Source organism: Pinus tabuliformis, chromosome X (genome assembly GCF_031772625.1).
Source record: "Pinus tabuliformis cultivar Carrire ecotype Pingquan chromosome X, CPIR1, whole genome shotgun sequence".
NCBI classification, from domain to species: Eukaryota; Viridiplantae; Streptophyta; class Pinopsida; order Pinales; family Pinaceae; genus Pinus; species Pinus tabuliformis.
In genome coordinates this window covers 1,172,252,705-1,172,265,594 of record NC_142308.1, presented here as the reverse complement: position 1 = coordinate 1,172,265,594, position 12,890 = coordinate 1,172,252,705, and the positions used below count along the sequence as shown (strand labels likewise).

The 12,890-nt window shown below is 38.3% G+C and overlaps 2 pseudogenes; both read right to left on the bottom strand.

The window, feature by feature from the left end:
• Positions 1–3,906: 3,906 nt before the first annotated feature.
• Positions 3,907–4,731, bottom strand: LOC149144094 (NDR1/HIN1-like protein 6 pseudogene; annotated as a pseudogene).
• A 1,521-nt stretch (positions 4,732–6,252) lies between these two features.
• Positions 6,253–12,877, bottom strand: LOC149144093 (non-specific phospholipase C2-like; annotated as a pseudogene).
• Between the last annotated feature and the right edge of the window lie 13 nt (positions 12,878–12,890).

Sequence of the window (12,890 nt, the reverse complement as noted above, 5' to 3'; positions counted from 1 at the left end):
GAAGGATAAATCTATGAACCATCATTAGAGTGAAGTTTTGAGAATACTCACCGAAATTGTGAGAGCAAAACGAACTTGGCACAGGTTATGCGAGAATGTGGTCGCGAACTTTATCTTGTACCTCTTCACCTGTGAAAGCTCCGCACAAGGAGAGTCAATATCTTTCTCCATCTTCTAATGGTGGAAAGGCCCAAAGGAGATTAGCTATGGAATATAGGCTTCTAGTTTCATCATTAGTAAATGAGTCACTACGAGTTGGTTCACAACCATGTTTAGTCGAGGATCATCGATTCAATTTTAAATTCCAAACCAGCAATGGCACAGATTCAAGCTCTGTGGGCGAGACTTATGTAGTCTCCAAAGTATGCTAGCTAGCTGTCATCCTTGGCTTGCCTTCCATACCAGAACGACAGGCCTGAAGGAGTAACGAAGAGGCAACACATGGTGAGGTTTGTCAATGGAGCCTGGTGAATTGCTGAAATCCATTTAACTGCAATGAAATAAATAAAATAGTGCGCTTCAAAATTCAAATTTGAATTCAAATCAAATGGGTAGATGAGTATTAATGTCCATGGATTGGATTACATACTATCATGTATACTATGTCCATGAAGCACATTCTCGTCGGTATTGTATGGTCATGGAGCAGTCGCTGGAAATAATTGCGTTATTTATTGCCGAGAAACCGAGGAGAAGGGAGTCCCCCTATCGAGGCAGCCAAAACCCACTGTCAGGGTACTGTTTCTCGTACTCTTAAGCTGTAATAAATATCCGATAGGGGTGGAAATAAGGCTTGCCGACAGTGTTAGGCCCCTATACTACTAGTGTAACCCCTTATTGTTATTAGTACAACCCACTTATTATATTGATGTACCCATGTAGTGCCCATATTGTTACTATTGTGCCACATAGAAGCCCACTATTGTTACTGTTGTGCCTTACAATATTATTGTTATGTAGGCCTTGATTGTATTGGGACCACTTAGACTCCTATATATAGAAAGGAGGTATTTTCATTTGTATCATCCAAGAATTGTTCATTTATGTAATGTAAAGGAGGTTGCCCCCTCGAAGAGGCTGAATTCTAAGGCGTGGATCTCTCTTTTCTATCTTTTTGTGAGCTGGTTTCATAACATTTGGGATCAGAGCTTTGGATTCTAGGGTTTCGTTGCTCCAAACAGGTCATCGTGGCATTTTCGCTATAACTTTGTTTCTGTGACGTTTCAGAAGTCGCAAAAAAAACCCATTTGAGAAGAATTGGCGCTGAACCTTGGGTCCAAATTTCAGATCGTTTCGCACGATATTTTCGGAGATATGATCTGTGGAAGTTGGTCTTTTTGCAGACTCCTGAATTACACTCAAAACAGGTGACCTGGGGAAAATCGTCATAACTTTCTTTCTGAGCATCGGATTGAAATTTCATAAGAAGGTACAGAAAGACGATGGACTGTAGCTTCTGTTTATATATTTTTTAGAGTTAAAGGTTGAAACAGTGACACGTGGAACTTCATACAATTTCGCTCTACTGAACTAGTCTATAATCAGGTCACTGCGGGAGATTGTGCATAACTTTTTCTTGGAGAATCCAATTTGGATCAGACTTGTGGCATTGGAAAGAGGACACAGAGGGCTACTACAGGTCACAAGTTTAGAACTTAAAGATCTTAAAGTACATAGTTACAGTCGTTTTAAGGTAGAGCTCCTAAAATCAAGAAAAAGCAAGATGAGGAAGTTTGATGGCAAGGATCCGGTAAATTGGATACTTCAGATGGAGCAATATTTTGATATACATGGTGTACAACTGTTACAAAAGGTATGTATTGCATCTTCATATTTAGAACCAGATCAATTTTTATGGTACAAAGGGCTTTGTTCTCGTAAAAAACTTGTTACGTGGTCAATTTTCACGGAGGAAATGATAGCACAATATAAGGATATAAAGAGCAACACCTTCTTTAGAGCAACACCACAACAATTGGAAAGAGTAAAAGGGTTTTGTGACATAATGGAAAGCAAAATTATGGAAACCAGGAAGCATACCCCTCACAACTATAAGGAGGGAAGTGTTGTTTCTCCCAGCCTTCCACAACCTACAAGGGTTACACCACAACAATTGGAAGAAAAAAGAGAAAAAGGGCTTTGTTACAATTGTGATAGCAAATGCACTAAAGGTCATAAGTGTGCTGAGAAGAAATTATTTTACATAGAGTATGAAGAGGAGGAAGAAAAGGATCAAGAAACATCAAAAGAAGATGATATATGCCAGGACCCGACCCCAGAGAAAGAAGAAATGAATCAGAACATATCTTGTAAACTATTGGCAAGAATGACCACTCCTCAAACTCTCAAGATAGAAGGAAATATCAAGAAGGAAAAGGTGCAAGAAGTGAAAGATCACATCAAGAATGAAGAAATGAATCCAACCATATCTTGTACTTCACTGGTTGGAATTACCACTCCTCAAACTAGCAAGACAAAAGGACATATCAAGAAGAAAAATGTTCAAGAAGTGAAAAATCACATCAAGCGTCAAGAAATGAATCCGACCATATCTTGTAAAGGATTGGAAGAAATTACCACTCCTCAAACTCTAAATTTAGAAGGACATATCAAGAAGAAAAAGGTTCAAGCAGTGAAAGATCACAACGAGCATCAACAACAAGTTCTCCAACTTTTAAAGGATAGCGCCACTTCGGTGCAAAATCAAATGAAACAACAGGAAATGTTGGCAATACTAAGTGCACTTAAAAAATGGCGACCTTACCGAATGGGAAGACTCTTCAAGGATGAGGATGTGGAAGCATTGTTTTGTGCTATTTCTATTATCCAACCAGATTGGATAAACGAAGCAAGGGATGAAGGGAAGAAGTACGAAGAAATATGGCCATTTATTCAAAAGTTGCAAAAGATCCCAATTCAAACAATATTGCCAGAAATTGAAGAAGAAGGAAAAATCATATTGGAACATGGAGCAGTCATAGAAACAAGAACCCAACAGCTACGAAATCGATCAATTTCAGAGTATCTCATCAAGTGGAAGAACTTACCCGCTGAAGATTCCACATGGGAGGACAAGAATCTTATACAGAAGCATCAAGAACTACTCAAGCGTTGAGGACAACGCTTTTTGAAGGAGAGGGGCATGTTAGGCCCCTATACTACTAGTGTAACCCCTTATTGTTATTAGTACAACCCACTTATTATATTGATGTACCCATGTAGTGCCCATATTGTTACTATTGTGCCACATAGAAGCCCACTATTGTTACTGTTGTGCCTTACAATATTATTGTTATGTAGGCCTTGATTGTATTGGGACCACTTAGACTCCTATATATAGAAAGGAGGTATTTTCATTTGTATCATCCAAGAATTGTTCATTTATGTAATGTAAAGGAGGTTGCCCCCTCGAAGAGGCTGAATTCTAAGGCATGGATCTCTCTTTTCTATCTTTTTGTGAGCTGGTTTCATAACAGACAGTAATGGCTCAAACAATTGATCTAGATACTCTACATCTAATCTCATTCTAAAATATTCCTAAAATATATAATCTTCAATTGTAAATTTCACCACCATACCCATTCAATTGTAAATTTCACCACCATACCCAAAAAATACTGACTCATTTGTAAGAGAAAGGAAAGAACAATAGAGAGTAAAGAATCCAATTATATTTTGGAAATACTAAAACATGTCTCAATATAAACAGGGCCACGCTATTAAAAATAATATGTCTGCCAACTAAAAGTTGGGCATTAATATTTTATATGGAGTCTGAACAAAACAAATTGTATATCAAAAAAATATATCTGCAGCCGTAGCATCTATATGGTCCTATCACAAAAACACTTAACCCTAACTGTGCCCTAACCATGAATTCAGTGCATCCTAAGTTGCGCACAATCCTCACAGCTTCACTCGCACCTTGGAATTCTTAACAGTCACTGTGGCCTTGGCATCGAGCTGGTCGACGGTAAGGTCCCATCACGCGCGAACTGTTATCTTCCATAACTTCAATTTCCAAAACTTTATCTTCACTGGAACATCTACCTTCAATTTGAGGGGAATGCTCGCCTGATTTATCTGCGCATTGAGCGTAAACTTCATGGCGTTGGTGAGCTTAGCACCGATCCCATTGAGTTCCACGTCCAACAAAGTGGTGTTCTTGTGGCCCTGGTAGAATACCGGCAGGGAGCCTGTGCAGAGCTCCGAGCCTGAATACAAAACCGTGAGATGGCTGTTGTCGAGATAATACATACCGATCCTCTTGTTGGGATTCTGGGCCTTTATTTTCACATCGAATTGACAATTTGTACTGAAACGACGGGGTTGAAGGTGAAATTAGTAATATGGATGCTGTCGACAGAGTATTTGGGGATCTTGGGCCGGAAGACAAAGTACAGAACGCCACAGGCGACCGCGACGATCACGACGAGTGATTAAAAAGCAAATGGCACAGCACAAGCAGCGGCAACAAGAGCACCAATGCTTGGGAGGCGGTGACAAGTATTTGGGATGCTCTCTTCTGGAGATAACTTGGTCCTTTGGAACCTTAACTCTCATCCGCCCATTTGAAGCAGGCGGAATGAGCACGGGATCGACCCCGCCCTTCTCAGACGAAAGATTGCTGGAATTGGGCGCCAATGGAGCGCTCAGCTTCTCGTTTACATATTCGCCTGCATCCTTCTCGATATTTTCCGTCATCGGATAGATTCTCTCGTGATCTGTCATCATGGCACCTGGCCCCGAGTTGCGAACAAAGTGATATGAACCACTTATGCCGACCAAATTCGATCCTGGGACTCCTCGAAACTTAAAATGGACTGACTTAAGCCGATGAGACTCGATGTTGGGGCTCCCAAAACTTAAAATGAACCGACTTAGGCTGACAAGATTTGACCCTGGGGCTCCCATAAACTTAAAGACCTTCATGCAATGATGTGAATGAATTCTGAAGGCGCGGAGCATCCACAAAATAGGCGTTAGTCTACGGCAACCAATATTTCCAATCTGCCTTTTGGAAGGTGAGGGAATGTAGCATAGGTCGCCTGGTGGAAAAAATGAGTAACGAAGCTACCCGCAGTAGTGGAGCGGTTAGTATCGTGTACCAGTTTCGAACCACGCTCATATGCATTGTTCTATGGATGTGCTTCGGCAACAAGCGGGATGAGGAGAACTTGTTATCTGTATAGGGCATCATGTCGGAGCTCTCCCCGATGAACTGACCTCTGGACGAAGTCTTACCAATTCCAGAGTTCTTCTATCGACGATAATGGGCATGGTTCACATAGAGGTTTGGGTTTTTGAAGAAAATGAAGGCGCGGTTGGTTTTCCAGAGCGATTTCAAATTTGAATTTCATTCACCCACGCACAATTTAAAAACTTGAGCATACTATCATGTATGCTCCATGCCATAACCTCCAAACACATGGCGTACCCCATGGTACTATCAACGCAATTTCTGGGATCCATCATGCGCATGGTGGATCATGTGGCATCGACAAAAGTCATGGTGGATGAATGTGAATACATACAGAGACGTCAACACATTTTCCTATTAATCAGAATCTGTTAGCCAGGGAAATGATGCACACGGGTTGACAGCAAAAGCTGATGTCAGAACCCATCTCCCAAGACTGTCCTTAGAGTCTCTTAATGGGTCTATAGGGGTGGAAATATTGGTTGCCCTCATTGTTAGTGTTTGGTTGTCAGAAAGATCTATTATTTCTACACTGTCATTTTCATGAAATTAATAATAAGTAGCATTTCCTTCATTTTTAGCTAGTGCGAATACGTGCATTTCGGTTTTAGATAGTTCAAGATAACATGTAACAATTTTTACTGACTTTGTGAATGAATACGCAATTTATTTTTTCTTTGTAAAAGGGTTAGAAGAAGATTGTTGTTTTCAGAACAAATTTTTAATAGTTTACAAAAAGTTTATAAGGCCAGAAACGAATACAACAATGTTTATGTACAACAAATTTACATGAAAACACTATAACTCAATAGCAAAAATTTGAACGAGGATATAAACCATTCTTTCAATCAAAATAAATCCCAAATAACTAATAAACGAAAACATATCACAGTTAAAATTAGTAGCGCCAGGGAACTCTTTAACATTTTTGAAGAAAAGCGGACCAATAAAAAGTAATCCACTGATTTTATTCCCAAAGGACTGAGTTACATTCATCTGTTTTATATGCCATAGAATCAGAAACTTTATAATATGTAATTATATGTGTAGCACTAGGGGTGGGTGGTCTTGGAGGTTGATCCTCCACTGGCGGCTCTGGTAGTGAGAGAAGGTCTCATCTTTACAATCTCATGGTCATAAGCTCTAAGCCTTTTAGCCAATCGGCTTGCCTCAAAGAAACGCCTCACATAATCCTCGATGTATTTGTTACCCTCTCTCACATTCATTTTCTTCCTGATCTCCTCTGGATGACTCCTGAGAGTATAATCTCCGTTCAATTGAGCTGCCAGCTGCAGTAGTTCCTCCTGAAACTCGCTTAACTTCGCTTCCTCGTTCGCTCCACTCTGCCTTATCTTTGGAGGGTTCGACAGTGTCTCTGCAAGGCCAATAAAAACCAGATCGAAACTACTAAGTTTGGGCAGAAGCCTAATTCGATCAACAATTAGTTATGGTGAGAAGAAGATTTGTTAGGTCCTAGAGTACCTGGGCAGTTTGTTCTTGGGCTGCTGCACTTCTATACGACAACTTCGAAAGTTCCAAACCAAGCGTCTCTCTTGCTCAAGAAATTGGATTGTAGATTGAATAACTTCTTGACTGTTGCAGCAATGGATGAATGCTCAAACTGAGATGATGGATATGGTCCGTTAGCCCCATGTACCACTACAACAACAATTTATTTAATATAATACTCAATGTTATGGAAAATAATCGAATTATGGATAAGGGAAGAAGATAGCGCCAAGAGAGTCGAAACCTATTCCTTTGTCAATCCATGGCGAAATCATGCTAGTGGGGACTTGAACCCCTAACCTGTCGAATTTGAAAAAGAAGGGGTCGGGGTCGATAATGTCGTCAGGGCTAGGAACATCCTTCACAGGTGTGGGAATGTGATCGAAGAATCTGCCATGCTCGTCATAAGTTATAAGGAACAACGTCTCATTCCACTGAGGGTTGGATCTGAGCGTCTTGTACACCTCCTTCACAAATTTCTGGCCCTCGGCTACATCGTGCGAAGGATGGTCATCGTTGGCGGGGAAGAGCTTGGAATCCATGTAGTGCTGCTCCACAACCACATAATTGGGCAACTTCCCATTCCTGGCATGGGCCTTGAATTGAGCTGAGTAGGAGTGGAAATCGCCAATATACTTGAGTTTTCTAAGATTTCTGTAGAACAGAGTGGCCGGGATGTTCTGGTAATAAATCCTGAACGACAAACCCAACTCGTCTATTGATTCAAAGATGGTTTTCTGTGGGTATCCGTTGGCCAACAGCTTAGGGATATTGATGGTGGCTCCATGGGAAGTCGTAGAATGAATGTAGACTATGTTGGGTTGAGTCGAGGCCGGTACCGAAGCAAACCACCGATCGAACACTGCGAACTCACTTACGAGAGTGTTATATACGGGAACAACCTCGAGTCTGAAGCCATTCATGATAGTCTGAGACATGTTGGAACCCCTCAAGGAAGTCGCCTGCTGGGCGAATCTGTTCATGGGTGCAGGATCCGCGGAGGTGTTCTCGAAGCCAAAAATCTGGTCTCATATGGCCTGAAACGAGTGCCCTGGATTCGGATCCACATACTCTGCCTCGTCTTTGAAGAAAAGACTCGCAGAATTGGGATCAGTGGTGGATATGGGATTCGACTCTTGGCTGGTAACCCCATCGATTTGTGGATTCAGCCGCTTCTTCCATGACCAAATTCAAAATAATGTGGGCGGGCATCGATTTGTGGATTCAGCTGCTTCATCCACGGCCAAATTCAAAATAATGTGGGCGGGAAAATTTCAAAACTTGTTGGGAAAATTCAAATCTCGGTAGTGGTTTAAATTAATTCAATTCACATGTATCATGCGCATGGGGATGATGCATCTCGCATTGGCATAAGTCATGGATCAGTTCACATGTATCATGCACATGGGGATGATGCATCTCGCATTGGCATAAGTCATGGATGGATGATTTACAAAGACATCAACCCAATCCCTGGAAAGTATTTGCCGGAGAAATTATGTCCATGAATTGATAGTCAAAACTGATGTCAGAGTCCTTCTCCAAAGGCGTCCTTAAAGGGTGTATTAATGAATCTATAGGGGTGGAAATAGGCCTTGCCTCAGTTTGCTCTTGGACTTTATTTAGAGAAAGTTCAAATTTTTTAAGGTATTCGAAAGGCTTTCCACGAAGCTCGAGGAGCACGAAGCATCCATCCCGTTAGGCACGAAGCACAAAACAATTTGCACCTGCAATAAAAAAGCAGCGCGAAAGAGCTCACGTCAACCTTCGTTTTTTTAATTTAAAAAGAGGAGTCGCTTTTATAAAAGTGCATTCTTTTTTAAAGAATTTCATAAGGCCCTCAAAATTTTTAAGTGGCTTCATATGTTCAAGAAGGGTTTCAAACCTTTTTTAAATATTCCCTATATTTAATTGAAAGGGCTCATATCTTTTTATGCCTTCGTTGAATTATTTTATAACAAAAAGGAAAAGGTTATTAAAAAATGGGCTCGGTGGTTTATATGGTTGTAAACGTTTTTAAAAAAATTAAAAAGGTTTCGTTAAATCAGGTGCCAAAGTGTTTTCAAATATTTTCTTAATATTTTGGTGAAAAGAAAAAGAGTTTTAACTCATTGACCATTTTAATAAAGATTTAAGGAGAATCTATTTGAGATTTTTGAGTAACTATTGTTGTATGCCACCACCATGATCTATAACCACATTTACAATTTGAATTTGCTTAAAGTTGTGTGGTAGAGAAGCTAATCGCTATGTTTGAAGTTTGATTTGTTTGTTGAGCCATAGTGAGCCAATGCTCAACAAATGGGAAAAACCAAGAGGCTAAGAAAGTCGAAGCAACAACTAAAGATGTATGAAGTTTTTTTTTAAAGAATTGGAAGTGAAGAGGCAAAAAAACGCATTTGCATTGAAATGCATAAGAGAATCTGAGGATGACAACATTCTTCTCCTCATTTCAGATTCCAAGACAACCAAGGAGGCTTTGGATACCCTTGAGATGAGTTTTGGTGTAAGGGGGAGCATTGAAGTTGATGATAAAGGTGGTTATATAGCAATAGATCTACAACAAGAGAAAACGTTTGTTGAATCCCATTATGCTCAGCCACAAGTGGATGATGAATGTGGAAAATTTGCAGAAGAAGCAAAGAAGGAGCACATAGATGCTCGTGAACCCCATCGTGCACAACCACAAGTGGATGAAAATTTGGTGATTCCAGCAACAGAGCTTGTTGATGACAACTTGTGATTCCAGAAACAAAGCTTGGTAAATCCAACAACATAGCTTGCTGATAACAGTGAAACTGCTATTGGAGCAGTCAATGCTATGGTAAATCCCACAATTAATATTGCTGGTGTAAACTTTGATGAAAAATTGTTGGGTAAAGATGAATGGTTGTGGATAATGCAACAAAAACATCATATCGGCATGATGCTATTTGTTGAGATACATCCCACTTGAATATGCAAACTAAGTGGAAGACAACCACTCTGCAACAAATAAGGTTAGTAAAGAAGTGGAAGAGATAGAGGTAGGGGCAAAGAAGGAAACCCAAAAAGAGAAAGCAATAGAGAAAGAGACAAAGGCAGAGGAAGAGGTAAAGAAGGAAGCGCAACAAGAGAAAGCTCTCATTGCAGAGCATAAGGAACAAAGCCAATTTGGTTTTGCAAATGTTTTTACACTTACCATTGATTTCCAATGTGCGGGTAAACATTATGATTATGAAGAAAAATTAAGTTTCATTGAAGCATGGCTTGCAACACCATGTCTATATGAGGTCTGCATATAAGCTGCAAAAATGAATGTTGAAGACAACATGCATGATGAACACATCAATGAAATTTTCAGGTATTGGAGTTTTGAAGAGATAAAATTTTATTCTCATCTTATGTTGTAGCAGATTGATGAAGAAAAACACACTACAAAAGATGAGACGTGGCAACGATCCACATACAAACATATTTTTGAAGACATTGCTGATATGCATGCACAACTTGGAATGATTGAAGACCTGCATGGAGAAACTAAGGTTTGAAGGATACAACAAAAAGAAAAAGTTGAAACAATTTAGAGGCTACAGGACCTGGAAGAAAAGAAAAAAAAAGAAATTGTAAATTGTAAGCCTAGCTTAGACATAGACTAGCAAACATCTTAATTGAATTTTTTATGTAGCTGTAATTAAGGGGGAGTGTTGGAGAATCTAATTCTAACCACCTGCTAGGTGTCAAAACCGTCCATCCAAGTGCCTTGGTTTAGTTTCACTGAGTCTAGTTTTGTTTAGTCTCACTGCAGTCATTTATTACTGATGTCTCCAATGTAATATTATTTAACTCATTTGTAATACTAAAAAGAGAAAATCTCTGTTCCACAATTTATCTCCATTCTTTGTCATCTGCGATGCTAACACAAACAAATCTAAATCATATCCTAATTGCAATGATTTCCTTGACCTTTATCTTAGACTTTACCATGGATGATTCTCAAGTCTCTCCTTTGTAGTGCATTGAGTGACCATCTTGGGAATATTGAACTAGTGAACCAGAGGTTTAGAAACATAGAGATCCCATCTTCTCCATTGAGATTTTATCAACGTAGACTATGGTTCCACCAACAACTATACCAACTCAGAGTTGGCTTGAAATAGTTTTTAAACATTGAATTTACAAGATTTTGATACTATAAAAAGTCCTTGGTAATCTCAATCTGTACACCTGGTTATGAACTCTCAAAAAATCTCCATAACAACTGTGCTAACAAATATTGCTACATGTTTCCTGTATTGCTGAGAAAAACTTATTACAATTATTATGATGGTATAATTCTCCACCCATCTTTGATTAGCTAATTGATGGGATAATATGGGGACTTGTGGATAGCTCCATAGATTATTTAATGAGGTTGAGTAGTTTCTACAATGCCATTGTAAAATCCATGGGAAAAACCCTAAGCCTCTGCCTTTGGGTCATGGATCCATTCTTTTTAGTAATTGATTAATTGGGGTTTCCTAGGCCTTCCATGTACAATTCCTATGAATTTCAAAGAGCATGGTCAGCGTGTTGATGACTCATTATCATTTGACTAATTTGTGGTTCGACGTAGATTTTAATTATTAATGGTTACGAGACTCTATGAAGGCTAATTGATTAAATGGTTATGGGACTAGTTAGTTTATGAAGGCTAACGCAATAATTCAATGCAATATACAAGTTTTACAGGATAAAAGGAAAATACCAGTAAATTTTGGTTTGAAAGAACAAAAAGGAAAGAAAGGTCATGAAAACATTGTAATTGGAGATTTCATTTAAATTCATGTGTATATAAATTGAATAGAATCAAAAGAAGTACACGAAACAAAAAAATTAAAAGAAATTATAAATCTTTATCGGTTAAAGATTTCATTTATATATATGTATATATTAAAGATTTAAATGAAATCTTTAAAAAAAATATATATATATATATATAATCAAAAGAAAGTACATGGAATTAGAAATTATAAGTCATTGTTCATTAAATTCAATAATTCATAATATTATTTTAATAAACAAAATTGATATATCAATTTTGTTATAAAATGAAATTATATTATTAAAAAGTTAAGAACTATTATTAACTATTCATAAATTTAAAATAAATTTATTACAAGACCACACCACAAGATTGATCAATTGAAAATGATTTAATGAATGATAAGTTAATGTTACATGATTTTGTTTACTTTTTAATGGTTCATGTAACCATGTAAAATTATATATATATAATTTAATTTTAAGGTTTAAGGTTAAGTTAGACATTAAATTGGTGTATAATTTTTTTTTTTTTTTTTGAGAAAAGGGACTTATTTCCGCATAGAGATTTGACAAGTCTACCAAAACATACATACTCTACCCCTTCTAATTTTAAACTTATAACCTCTTAAGAAAAACACATACTTATTTCTTACTTTTTATAAACAATTGTTTAGTGCATATAAATGAGGCCATTAAAAATTAATTACAAATACTTGTGAAATCAATTATTTATTTTTAAAAACTATTTTTGTCACTATTTCACAAAATTTTAAGGACAAGATGCTTAGAATGAAAATAAAACTTGTGTTTTATCGCATATACATGTTGAGATTAATGTAGAACTAGCTTAATAGAGTAACAGTTCAAACTAAAACCTAGTTTAGGATTTTATTCCTGTTTTCTAGGAGTCTGTTCAACTTCCCTAAATGAGTGTTGCATTTATATATTTCTCATGTAATCGATTGTAAGGAAGAGCGTGTTTTGCAGTGGCAGTCTTACAGGTGGTGTTTCACACCTGTAACCTGCTTAGTTGATCTAATAAAAGTTTGATTGACATTTTGACATGGTATCAGAGCTACAGAGTTGAGGACGCCTGTAACCCTGAGTGGAGGCAGAAATTTAACCGGTGCGTTTGGAGGACGATCAACACGGTTTTAAAGGTAATAGTCGCGCTGATTTCACTTCTGGACTTACGTGATTTTTATTCTCCGGAGCGGCGCGAGTGGACCATTGTTGAATCATGCCAACCTTGAAAGGTGAAAAGTCTGCGTGGTTTTTTTGCGGTGGGTTGTCGTGGATACGTTTGGAGCTGCAGTGTTTTATGAATCTGTTTGATGCCGCTGGGGTGATCGTTGGCCGTGGAGGAGGCCAAGGAGGCCACATTTTTATTGTTCTG